Genomic DNA, 12,372 nt, shown 5'->3' on the forward strand with positions numbered 1-12,372 from the left:
CCAGAGCCCGAAGTTGAGGACAGAGCTGGAAGCGGTGTCCGCCTGCAGACCAAAGGCGTGCCTGTCCTGTTCCGCTGCACAGCCAGTGCCCTTCCTTCTGCCTCCCGGGGCGGCTCAGAAGCGGGGCAGGACGTGGGGACCAGGGTGGTGCAGGTGCCTCCCACAGCACAGGGCCGAGCGCTGGGAACAGGGGCTGGGAGCGCTTTTTACCGTGAAAGCCCAGGGAACCCACGCGTGAGCCACTGGATGACAGAAGGTCACAGGGACTGGGAAGGCGCCCGTGCTGGGAGCAGAGGCAGACAGTGGACCCGGCTGCCGACAGCGGGTGTTTGTAAAATCCCCGAGTCCTGTGTCACCGCCTTCATGCTGTAGCCTGGGGGAACCCACTGGAACCTCAAGGGTCTGGCTGAAATCTCAGCGAGTCCGTTCTGCACGTGTGGAGAACCAGCCACAGATCCCAAAACGCAAGACTGAAGCCCTGGGCACCTCCACGGAGCCTGGCCGACCAATCCTAGGCCTCGGAGCCCTGGTCTGAAAGGGCAAAGCTTAGCAGGGCTGACCTGGGAGAGCCTGAGGGTGAGGCCTGGGATGGAAAGTACGGGCGGGTGGACTGGTGGAGAACTTGTATCTAAGGAAGCTTCTTAAATAGCGTAAGGTGCACACAGACATTTTGTTGCTGTCTCTACGCAAAAGGCCCTCAGGGAGAGACCCAGGCCTGACGTGTCCCTAGAACCCCGCATATGGGAAGCCACGTTGCTGTCATTTTTGGAAGCGGTGTATGAATTTCAGATTACCAGGAAGCTCACTCCAGAGCCAGTCACGTTGTAGGCGTCGGCCGCAACCCTGATCAGGTACGAGACCCTGGCAGCAACAGATTCCGAGGTCTCCGGAGAGAAGCTGCTTCCAGGGCGTGCCAGAGAAAGCCGCCAGCCTCAGGGCTGTGAGACTCCCACCCAGGGGAGCTCTGATTGGGGGCCTTGGGGATGTTGCCTAGGAGCCCCGCACCCAGCTGGGAGGTGTGGCCATCGCCTCATTCAGCAGTCCCTCTCTTACATTTGAAAGGCAGAGTGACATAGACAGGGAGAGACAGAGAGATCTTCCACCCACTGGTTCACTGTCCGGATGTCCACAACAGCTGGGACTGGGCCAGGCCAAAGCCAGGAACTCAGAGCTCCATGCAGGCCTCCCACGTGGGAGCAGGGGCCATCTTCCACTGCTTTCCCAGGTGCATTAGCAGGGAGCTGGATGGGAAGTGGAGCAGCCGGGACTCCGTGTTGCAAGTGGCAGCATCGCCCCCTGTGTCACAGCATGGGCCCCGGAGTTGTCCATTTCATAGATGAGGACGTAGAGGCCGGGGAAGCAGAATGGCTTGCCTGTCACCTGCTCCTAAAACGTTGCAGAGCGAGTCCTACTGCAGGAGCAGGCGTGTTTGCGACCGACCTTAGCCTTTGGGGACTTTACCGTGCATGAGGCTGGCTGTGGGGGCGGTTATTTTAATGTTGAAAAGGGAAGGAAGGGATATTTTGGAGTGTGCTCTCTGCAACTCAAAGTCACCCTCGAGGGCCTTCCCTGAAAGAGAACTCCGGGTGAGTTGGATCAGCGCATTCAGCCGCGCCGGCTCTGGCAAGGCCCTGGCCTCTGCCTCGTCCGAGGAATCCATGGGAGTTCCTGCCACTCAGGGTTAAACAAGATCAATGAGTTCTCCGAGGGGGGCTTCCCTCGGAGTCTGAGATGGCGGCCGGTCATGGTGAGCTCCTGGTGCGGGGGAGAGATTTCCGAGTATTGATTGAGGCTTTTCATTCTGTTTGGTGGCTGCTGGGCCTGCCCGGTCCCGAGCTCGTCCCCGTGGCTTGCAGCGCGCAGGGCTTTTGTTCTGCTTTGCTTTGCTTTGCTTTGCTTTGCAGCCGGCAGGGAGTCTCCATGCCCTTCCTGGTGCGAGGGCAGGGACAGGAGGGAGAGGACCTCTCCCCGCGCTCACGGGCAGCACTGGCCAAGGCGGGGCTCCCGTGCCCGGGCGGGGTGGAGGCAGGATGGTGCCGCTCCTCCTCCCGCTATGCACCTGCCCGGCCACTCAGCTGCAGCTCTCCGTGAACACGCTCCGCTCCCGGTGCAGGCCTCTCGCCCTGAGCTGGGGGAGGGCTCCCGGGCAGCGCCCAGGCCTCAAGAGGTGCAGTGCGAGAGGTCTGCAGCTGGGGTCACCTCTGTCCCCCGGGAGCGCAGGCCGTACATCAGTTCAGGGCGCCGTTATCCACTCAGGGCAAGATACCAGGGCAAGGTCCGTCTAGTAGGGGACAGGTGGCTGGAGGTTACTGAAGCCCGAGGGGCTCTGACAGGATGGCGGAGGCGGCCCAGGGCGGGTCCCTGGGCCACGTCCTGGTGCTGAACTCTCGATGGAAGGGGAAGTGCATCTGTTTATTTTATTTATTTGCTCAGCTGACTCTGTGCTCAAAGCCAGTTCACCGTGGACCGTGTGTGCTGTGCTGTGCTAAGCAACTGGGCTATAGAAATACGACCCCTGCCCTCTGCAACTCAGCACCTCACAGGCAGCAGGGCTGCCGCCGCCTGCGTCCTGCGGCGTGAGCGGTGCGGTTCTGTCCGTTGTGATCTGTTTCTGTTTCCCGGATCATTGAAGTTGTCCTTGTACACGTTCATTGCGTCTCCCTATAAAAGCATGTGTACGTAGATATCTGTTTGGAAGGCAGAGTGTTGGGGGGGAGGGAGGGGGATCTTTCATCTGATAAATGGCCACAACATCCGGGGCTGGGCTAGGCTGCAGCCAGGAGCCAGGAGCTCCATCCTGGGCTCCCAGTGGGTGCAGGGGTCCAAGCGCCTGGGCCTTAGCAGGGAACTGGGCTGGAAGTGGAGCAGCTGGGACTCCAATCAGCGCTCTGATGGGGGATTCTGGGTGCTGGCTAAGCTGTCGCGCTCCAACATTGGCCCCGTTTCCCTCTTTACGGAAAACCTGATGGCCTGCGTGCTGAGCGGCTCCGGACGGGGCTGGGGCGAGGTGGGCCGGGCTTCCTGGGGAACCTCCCACCGAGGTTGTTCCTGGTGCCTCACAGGGGCGCCGCTGCCGCAGGTCCTGGGCTTGGCTGGAGTCGCATTCCTAACTAGAACAGTCCTCAGGCTCTCCGTTCACCCAGAGAAACCCACTGACTCCCGAGACGAGCAGAACACCCCCAAAACGGAGGCGACCGCAATAGACAGACCTCGTTCTTGAGTGCTTACGTTGCTCGTTTCCAATTGCGTATCCCGTGCTCTGAAGGCACTAAGCTGCGGTCCTCACTGCTGGGCACTGTTTTCTGTGTCTCGTCTCTTCCCGAGTTCAGTGTGTACTTTGTCTACATCTCCCCAGAGCACCCTCGGGTATTCAGAATGTGAGGAGCGAGGCAGAAATGCCGGGGTGCTGCCCCCTTCCCTCCCTTCACCTGCTGTGCCTGCCCCTTCCGTACGGCTGGGTGCCTGCTGGCGCCCCCACACTCCCGACACAGCCAAGGTGACCGGGTGACCAGAAGCACCACCTGGACAGGGAGCGTCTGTCCGTGTGCCGACTCCCCATTGCCCAGGACATGTGTGTGTTTTGCACACGTGGGGTGATTTCTGGAAAGTGGGAAGTAAGGGGGGAGGAGAGGTGAGAATCCCTCAGCGGCTCCCAGGGCCGGCGGTGGGCGGGGGGACAGGCACAGCACCCTCACTGCCAGTGCGCGTTGGTCCCCACGATCACACGCCACCAGGGGGGAGGGCGCGTTTGCTGTGTGGCAGGTGGCGCTGGCGGCCGGGTCAGCCAAAGCCGCGTGCTCGTGACGTGAGCAAAGCTGGTCGGAGGCGAGAGGCTTTCTTAGACGCTTTTGCTTCTGATTGCCCTGGGTTCTGTGTGTTGCACTTTCCCAGCATGCCGTGCCTGCCGGCGGACTCTCCCTGGTAAGAGCTGTTACCCTGAGCTCACGCGAGTAGGGAGTATCAGCCAGTGGCCTGTGAAAGCTACGGCACGATGTCATCCAGCAAATGGGTCCAACACAAACGTGTTTCACGTGAGATAATTTCAGTGCCATCTGACTCGCTGCTGTGACAGTCCCTCGCTGCCGGCTGTGTTCCCAGGGCCACCAGGCGGCTGTGCGGGGGTGGGGTGGGAGGCTGCACCCCAGGGGGCAGGGAGGGCAAACGTGGCACCCACATCCAGGACGTATCACTGGGCAGGCACCTGTCGTGATGTGGTCATGGGTTCAAGGTGTCTCAGACCTGAGCCTGCCCTGTGCCGCCTGGCCTGCTCTCAGCCGGACGCCCTCACCCTGCACCCACGGCGAGGCGGTGTCCCCGTCTTCCCTGCCACCCTGCAGGATGCTGGGCCACACGGCGCCGGCTGCCCTTTCTCTGACCGCCTCGCCGTGAGCTCGCCAGACCACTCACAGCGATAGCCTCAGGTGCCCGTGCCCGTGCCCTGCGGGCTTGGCCGTTCCTGGGGCTGCACCGGCCGACTCTGGTCAGCCCACAGGAAGGGCACTGCAGGACCTGAATGGAGAACCGAATTAAAAGGTGCTTTTGTTTTGCGTCATAAAATTTTAAAAATCCACGTGCACATGGAGTCTCTCCAAAGGTCTGGAACCGCGCCTATTAGGAATAAGCAGTGCACAGATTTCAAAACTTCTTTTGCACAAAATCAACTTCCCGAGTTCCGAGGACTCGCTGAGCCCTGTGGTGTGCGGCGCTGCTCATGCCTCTTACTTCCAGCTCCAGGAGCCCGCCCGTCCTGCCAGCGGCCCCGCCTCGCGCCTGCCGAGCCCGCCTCTGTTCCCGATTTTGTCACCCTGTCAACCTCGCTTTCCCCGGCCGCCGCGCGTGCTCAGGTGCCGGAGAGTAAAGCCTCACCCCGCACCGTGTCGCTGCCAACCCGACTTGTGGAGACAGACACAGGCCTCCGCGTCCCTGCTGCTGGGATGGGCGAGGCCGTGGGCGGGTGAGGGGGTGGCAGAGCTGGCAGAGCTGATCCAGCCGCGCGGAGAGGAAGGAACGGCTTTGCTCTGGGCTGCTGCGGCTCCCACACGGATCAGTAAGATTCAAAGAAGGCATGGCAGCATGGGCGTCGGCCGGCAGCCAGCACATCCCCCTGCCGGAGTGGGGGCGGGGACGGACGGTGACAGGAGCAGCACGCGCCTCACCTGCGAGTGACTCGCGTGGCGTGTTTCCACTGTCCCAGGATTTTCAGATAATTGTCAGCCAAAATGCATTTCTGGCCCCTGTGCTGTGCAGTCCCTGTGGGCAGTGTGCCTGCTGTCCCAGGAGCCGTGGCCCACGTGCTGTGCAGTCCGTGTGGGCAGCGTTCCTGCCGTCCAGGAGCCGTGGCCCTGCGATGGTCAGTCCCTGCGGGCAATGTGCCTGCTGTCCCAGGAACCGTGGCCCTGCACTGGGCAGTCCGTGTGGGCAGCGTGCCTGCTGTCCCAGGAGCCCTGGCCCTGCACTGGGCAGTCCCTGCGGGCAGTGTGCCTGCTGTCCCAGGAGCCGTGGCCCTGCACTGGGCAGTCCCTGCGGGCAGTGTGCCTGCTGTCCCAGGAGCCGTGGCCCTGCACTGGGCAGTCCCTGCAGGCAGCGTGCCTGCCGTCCAGGAGCTGTGATCCCTGCACTGGGCAGTCCCTGCGGGCAGTGTGCCTGCTGTCCCAGGAGCCGTGGCCCCTGCGATGGTCAGTCCCTGCGGGCAGTGTGCCTGCTGTCCCAGGGGACCATGGCTCCTCTACAGCAGGACCTCCTGGCTGCACGTTGCACCTGCTGCCCACAGCTTTTCCTCCTTTAACTGGCCAAGTTCATCAGAGGAAGACATGGGGGAGTTTTGCTCTAAGAGACTTTATTTGGAGATGGTCAGGGTGGAAATCCTCCCTGTGCACACAGCTTCCGTTTCCCGTTTCTTAGCCCAGGGTGGTTGCAGCCTTCCAAGGTCTCGGGTCAGACACCCTGCGAACTTCCAGCCACAGTTCCACGTTGAAGGTGCTGTGTGGACAGTCGCTGTCTAAGGATGAAAAAGCAAGAAATGTCCGGGTCTGAAATGTGGGCAAAACACAGGAAGAGCGGAGAAGCTGCCCGGAGAGGCCAGAAGGGGCAGAGGAGGCCAGCGGAGCTGCGTGGGCTGCCCGTAGCTGTCAGGCTCCCAGCCGTGTGGCTGGTGGCTCGTCTGGCACAGGTGAGACCCCGGGGAGACAGGGGCCGGCGGTGTCATGGCCCATACCGCGTACTTGCAGAGACGCCGCGAGAGGGCTGCTGGTGCCTGCTAGCGCCCCTGGCTTTGAAGATAAAGCAAGGCGGACAAACACAACGGGAAAGAGCGTTTATTTTTAGAACACCTTGGACTCCTTGCATTCTGCCTGCTTTGTCACCACTTCAGAGAGCAAGACAGATGCGCTGCTGGACTCAAAGAGGCAAAGACAGCTAACGCCTCCGTCCCAGCCGCCCCGGAGGCAGCCCAGGCCTGGGGGACTTGCGTGTCAACGTGGGGTGCAGCCAAGTCTCCGGGAGACCCAGCCCACACAGAACCCAGTGGCAGTCTCCAGCCCGCGTGCGGAGGACCCAGGCACGTCCACGTCCAGGGCGCCCTCGAGAGCTGTGGCGTGGCGTGGCCACTCCCTGTCTGTGGTGGTGGGTCCAGGAGTTTAGACAGCTGACTGTATCCCTGAGCTGCTGCAGGTGCTCTGACTGCTCTCGGCCTCCCCTGGTGCCGTCCGTGCGGACGCCTCGCGACGCCTCTGCCACGCGGGCGACAGGAGAACCGTGAATCTGTCCGTGGTCCGCGCTGATCCTGGAGGAGCTCTGGGGGGACCGGGGGCTCTGACTCCGTGCACAGCCGTGAGCGGCCGCTGGCCCCCACCCTCAACATCACACCTGTCTTCTGGGGCCACGTGTGTGAAGTCCTGGGGGGATCGTTTAGGCACTGACTGTGGACCGAGTGAGCGCGCACTCTGCCCGCGAGGCGTCTATGGGACGTGGGTTTGGAGGGTGAACGCGGGGAATCGCGACCGTGTCCTGCCGGCCATGCACCAGCTGGGAAGCCACACGAAGCCTTCAGCTGCCCGGGTCGCGCCAGTTCCGGGCCCGCAGCACCCACAGTCGTCCCTGGGGATCCGGCCGCCGTCTCATCCGGGCTCACGACTAGCGGGGCCTCGTGCAGCACACTCTGCCCGGGTAAAACCAGACCAGGTGGTGGCTCCTGACGTTCCAAAGGAGTAAAATGTCAGCACACTGAGACTCTGTCCGCGTCTCGGAAGCAGCCCAGAGTCCGAGCGCATCGGTGCCAGCCGTCCCAAAACGTGGGAAAACAGCAAAGTCGACGAGGGCTTTCCTGGAAGGCTGGCGCTTGCGGACGAGCAGTGGGATTCCAGGCGAGTGGCCCTCGCGGCTTCTCCCAGCCGGTGGAAACCTGGTCGTTTGCGACTGTCACTGGGACGCTAAGCCGTGACTGTTTGGGCTCGAATGAGCGAGTGCCCGCACCTCCCGGGAGGAGCCAGCCCTGGAGAAATCGGCTCTGTCCCGGGAGCCCCGGGCCTGCTGGGCTCCGCGCCTTCCTTCTCCCAGGCGGCCTCCTCCTCCTGGGTGTCCCTGCGCCTGCAGTCGGGGCGTGGGCACCTCAGTGGGGGGGCCGTGGGCACCTCAGTGGGGGGCTGTGGGCACCTGCAGTCGGGGCCGTGGGCACCTCAGTGGGGGGGCTGTGGGCACCTCAGTGGGGGGGCTGTGGGCACCTCAGTGGGGGGGCCGTGAGCACCTCAGTGGGGGGGCTGTGGGCACCTCAGTGGGGGGGGCTGTGGGCACCTCAGTGGGGGGGCCATGAGCACCTCAGTGGGGGGCCGTGGGCACCTCAATGGGGGGGTGGGGGGGCTGTGGGCACCTCAGGGGGGGGCTGTGGACACCTCAGTGGGGGGGCTGTGGGCACCTCAGTGGGGGGGCCGTGGGCACCTCAGTGGGGGGGCCATGAGCACCTCAGTGGGGGGGCTGTGGGCACCTCAGTGGGGGGGTGGGGGGGCTGTGGGCACCTCAGTGGGGGGCTGTGGGCACCTCAGTGGGGGGGCTGTGGGCACCTCAGTGGGGGGCTGTGGGCACCTCAGTGGGGGGGCCGTGGGCACCTCAGTGGGGGCCGTGGCCACCTCAGTGGCGGGGCTGTGGGCACCTCAGTGGGGGGGCCGTGGGCACCTGCACTTGAGGACAGAGGTGCAGCTTCTCTCTGGGACCGAGCAGCCAACTGGGTGGGGCCTGCGACTCGACCAGGTGCCCCCACTGTCCACACCAAGGCCCCCACTGTCCACACCAAGGCTCACAGCCCCTGTGTGAGCCCCACGTCTGTGGTGAAAATCAGCCAGCCTGACCCCTGCAGTGGGCTTGGGCACTGTGGGTCGGGGTCCCCGGCCAGAGGGAGAGGAGGTGAGCCACAGCCGCCGGAGCAGGTCCCCTCAAGCCGGGTGCGTCTGTCCGTCTTTGCAGCCCTGGGGCCCCGCGCACCTGCTGGCAGCTGTCCCGAGACTCTCGGTGGACCAGGACCGATCTGCCCGGCACGGCCCTCGTTGGGGAGGAAGGGCCATGGCTGTTTGCTGTTCTCCCAGGAGGCTTTGCAGTGCATCCTGGCCCCGTGTGGCCCTCCCCCGTGCAGTCCTTGGGGGTGGGTTTGGCCCTGGGTTTCGGATCCTTGCCCGGCCCCTTGTTAGGCCTTGATACTGGCGAGGTTGCCAGTGAGGCCTGAGTCCATTTTCTCCTCTGGAGTGAGCACAGTCCCTGCCCCGCGGGGTCTGGCCCAGCCTGGAATGGCAGAAGGTGCTGTCCAGAGCCCCAGTAGGGGCAGGTGGTGGGCAAGGTGGGTCCTGGCCCAGCTCTCTGCCCTGCACCCTGCACCTGTGAGGGACAGGAAGAAAGCCCAGGACAGGAACCTGCCCAGCAGTACTCGGCTAGATGAGACTGTGCCTCCCACGACGGCCGGTCCCCTGGAGCCTCCTGTCGGTGCTGGGGGCCAGAGGCCAGGGGTCACAGCAGATAGCACGTGGCCACAGCCGTGGGGTCTCCCTCCCCGGAACTCAGAGCTTCCCTGAGGGCACATCCAGGAACGCACATGGTGGGGACGGGACCAGGGGTTGGGCAGGGACGGCATTTGAGGCCTGGTTCCAGGGCCTCCACGCACCCTCCTGCTGTCACCTAGCCAGAGCAGCCGAGGCGGGAGCCACCCGCACGCATCATCCGTCTGCCGTTGGGTGGGGAAGGCACCGTGGTGTGCAGTCCATGCGGCCAGCAGCTCATGCTGGCCTGCAGGCTTCACTGCCCCAGCCACGGCGGAGCACAGATGTGGCGCCTCTTCCCTCTGCCCAAAGCCGCCGCCTCACCTTCCCTTCCACGCAGCCTGCTCCGGGCTGCTCGTGCTGTGCACAGGAGGGCCGCGGCTGCGGGAAGCACGTGGAACCGTCTGTGTGCCATGCCACGGCCACGGGGAAGCGCGTGGAACCGTCTGTGTGCCATGCCACGGCCACGGGGAAGCGCGTGGAACCGTCTGTGGTGCTGTGCCACGGCCGCGGGGAAGCGCGGGGAACCGTCTGTGGTGCCGTGCAGAGGGTGCGTGTGCTTATCTCGTTTGCTGTCAGAGAAGGTGGGGGCTGGAAGGTTCATCCGTTGTCAGAGCTGGACTTGGAGAGCAGGTGCCAGGGAACGGTGCTGGGTCCTGGGCTGCCCCCTGCCTCCCCACCTGGAGCTGCAGAGAGCCCAGCCGGGGCCGCGCAGGCAGGGCACCCTGGGGGGGGTGTGTCATCATGGGAGGATGTGGGAGGCTGGATGACCAGCCCCATAGAACCAGCCCGGCCTCTGGAGCATGTGGACCGCACCGTTTGTGGCCAAGGGACTTAGCAGACAGGATCGAGTCGGGTTCTTGAAGGGGGGTGGCCCTGCGGGTGATCTCGAGGGCGTGAGGTCAGGAGGCAGGGGCTGCAGTGACGGGGGAGGGGCCGCATCGGCCACTGAAGTGGGAACAGCTGAGGACCTGGACCCCACAGAGGAGGCGCCAGGGGGCCAGGCCCCAGAACGTGCAGGCTGTGAAGGCGTTTGCGGCTGCTCGGCCCCTGGGCGTCTGCACCGCACCAGCAGGAACCAGCTCCGGCTGGTCTGGCTTCGAGGAAGACCTGGGTTGTGGCAGAGGAGGCTGGCCGACGGGGCAGCGGCTGTGGCCGAGGGTTGTGGCAGAGGGGGCTGTGGCCGAGGGTTGACCCCCGGTCTCAGTGTGAGTGCCCGCACTTGGGGCCGGCCAGCATGCTGTCCAGGCCCTCCCCAGGGACGAGGGCTCGGGGTGTTGGGGAGAAGCCGGATCTGACAGTTGAGAGCCGGGCTGTCTCCAGCGTCGCTCTGTGAGCATCCAGGGAGCACCGCGCTGCCGGGCAGCGGAAGGAGGAGCTCCGTCCACATGGAGCTCACGTGCTGGGGGGAACCTTCCCAGAGTGCACCTGTGAGGAAGGAGGAGCCCGCGTGGGGCAGGGGGCGGGACACAGAGCAGGCATTCCTGGGGGCCGCCGGGGAGTGTCCTTGCCCGGTCATTTGCATGCCCGGGACAGAGCTGGTCATTTGCATGCCCGGGACACGTGCAGCAGAGGGAGCCCCAGGAAGGTCAGCGCCCAGAGAGGGGTGGGGAGGGGCGGGACGCTCGGGGCGCTGGGGCCTCGGCCGGGAGTTTGATCTGGTCCTAAAGGCTGTGGAAAGCCCTCAGCCATTTTGCGAAGGAAGCAATGGGTAAGGGTCATGTGGATGGTGAATCAGACCACAGGGGTCGGGAGAGGAGCCCCAGCAGCCGGTGGACGGGCCTTGCAGACGGACGGGAGTCGGGGTGACTCCTGCACCTGGGCTCCCAGGCAGTGAGGAGCAGCGTGGGAGGGGGGTACTTGCGGGGCCCAGCAGGAGCGGGCGACGCCCTCAGACCAAAGCCGAGGACGGGCGTCTCCTGTGCAGCCTGCACACGTTTCCGGCACCGGAGGCACCAGGGTCGGGGCGGTGCAGCCCCTGCTCCCGCGCCAGGGGACAGCACGGCTCAGGGCAGAGCATGTCACCAGGCAGTGTGGGTGGGCCGAGGGCAGCAGCCTCAGGGCCGAGCACCTCGCCGCCGCTCCCCTCCACCCAGGCCTCGCTGGGGGCGAGAGGAAGAAGCCACCTGGTCCACACGGCCATGGGAAGCAGTCCTGAGGCTCCCACGGCCCGGACTGCACAGAGCTGTCACAGCGCGCCCACTGGCGGGTTGCAGGATGACAGCCCTGCAGAGTCCGTTTTATGTCCCCAAATTCTCCACGAGAGAAATCCCCTGCCACGCTGGGTGCCGTGTCGCCACCGCTGGCCCCCCTTGCTGCTGGCGGAGTCACTCTGTAATCAGCACCTGGGCACAGCTGATGCCTACAGACACTGGGCTACCTGGCACTTCCGGAGTGCTTCCCTGGGGAGGGGGGTAGACCACAGGCCGGATAAAGCGAGCATCACCTTCCAGCCACCAGGTCTTTTGTGCACCTGTCGCCGTTCAGGGGTGAGGGGGATTGAGCACAAGGTTTCTATCCAGAGTAAGATGGGCTGAACGATTCTCTTCCACCGCGCTCGTCTGCAGGCGTGGGAGTGCGGGGTGCTGGCGTGCTTGGCTCCGTGTCACCTTGATTATTGTGCGTTTACCACCGAGGGTGCGGCAGACCTGTGCCTGGCAGGTCTGTGGTCGCTGTTTTCCCAGCCCTGTGAGCTCTCTTGGTGTCTGTGTCACGTCATTTGATCCTGAAAATACTTCAGGCCTTTCATTAGATGGCAGCGTCTGGCGTGGTGAGCCGCCCCCCGCGTCACCAGTGACGTGGTGTTCTCAAGGTGCCACGAACCGTCCCACCCAATGACCAGCTTCACTGACGAGTGTGTGCCGACTGCTCCCGGCCGGCCACGCCCCCTCTTTGCCTCTCCTTCCTGCTCCCTGCGTCACAGCAACGTTGGAATCAGGCCGATTCCCGACCCCGCAGTGCCCTGGAATGCTCAAGTGCAAGGCAGCGTCGCCAGTGTCTCTCTTTAAGTCCAAAGCTGGCAGTGGCGAGGCCCAGCAGGCCGCGTGTCGGAAGCCAGGCTAGGACGAAAGCGTTGTCTCCTGCTCCAAGCTTTTAGCCGAGTGCTGAGTGCAAAGGAAAAGTTCCCGAAGGAAGTCGGAAGTGCTGCTCCGGTGGGCACAGCATGGGAAGGCAGGTGGGGAGGCAGCCCTGCGGCTCCCGTGGAGACAGGTCTCGTAGTCGGATGGGAGAGCAGCCCTGGTGTGCCCTGAGCCAGAGCAAGGCCCCGGCTCCGTTCTGTGAGGCCCGAGAGAGGCGAGGAAGCCACGGAGGACACGTTTGAAGCTGGCAGGGGGTGGTGGGCGAGGGTTAGAGG

General features: G+C 64.3%; 1 protein-coding gene across 3 annotated transcripts in view; it reads left to right on the forward strand.

The window, feature by feature from the left end:
- The window catches only part of RPS6KA2 (ribosomal protein S6 kinase A2), a 294,253-nt gene that overhangs the window by 160,284 nt on the left and 121,597 nt on the right, over positions 1-12,372 (forward strand). The window lies entirely within an intron of this gene.

The sequence above is a fragment of the Oryctolagus cuniculus genome, chromosome 5 (genome assembly GCF_051225735.1).
Source record: "Oryctolagus cuniculus isolate XC-2025 breed Fujian yellow rabbit chromosome 5, ASM5122573v1, whole genome shotgun sequence".
NCBI lineage: Eukaryota > Metazoa > Chordata > Mammalia > Lagomorpha > Leporidae > Oryctolagus > Oryctolagus cuniculus.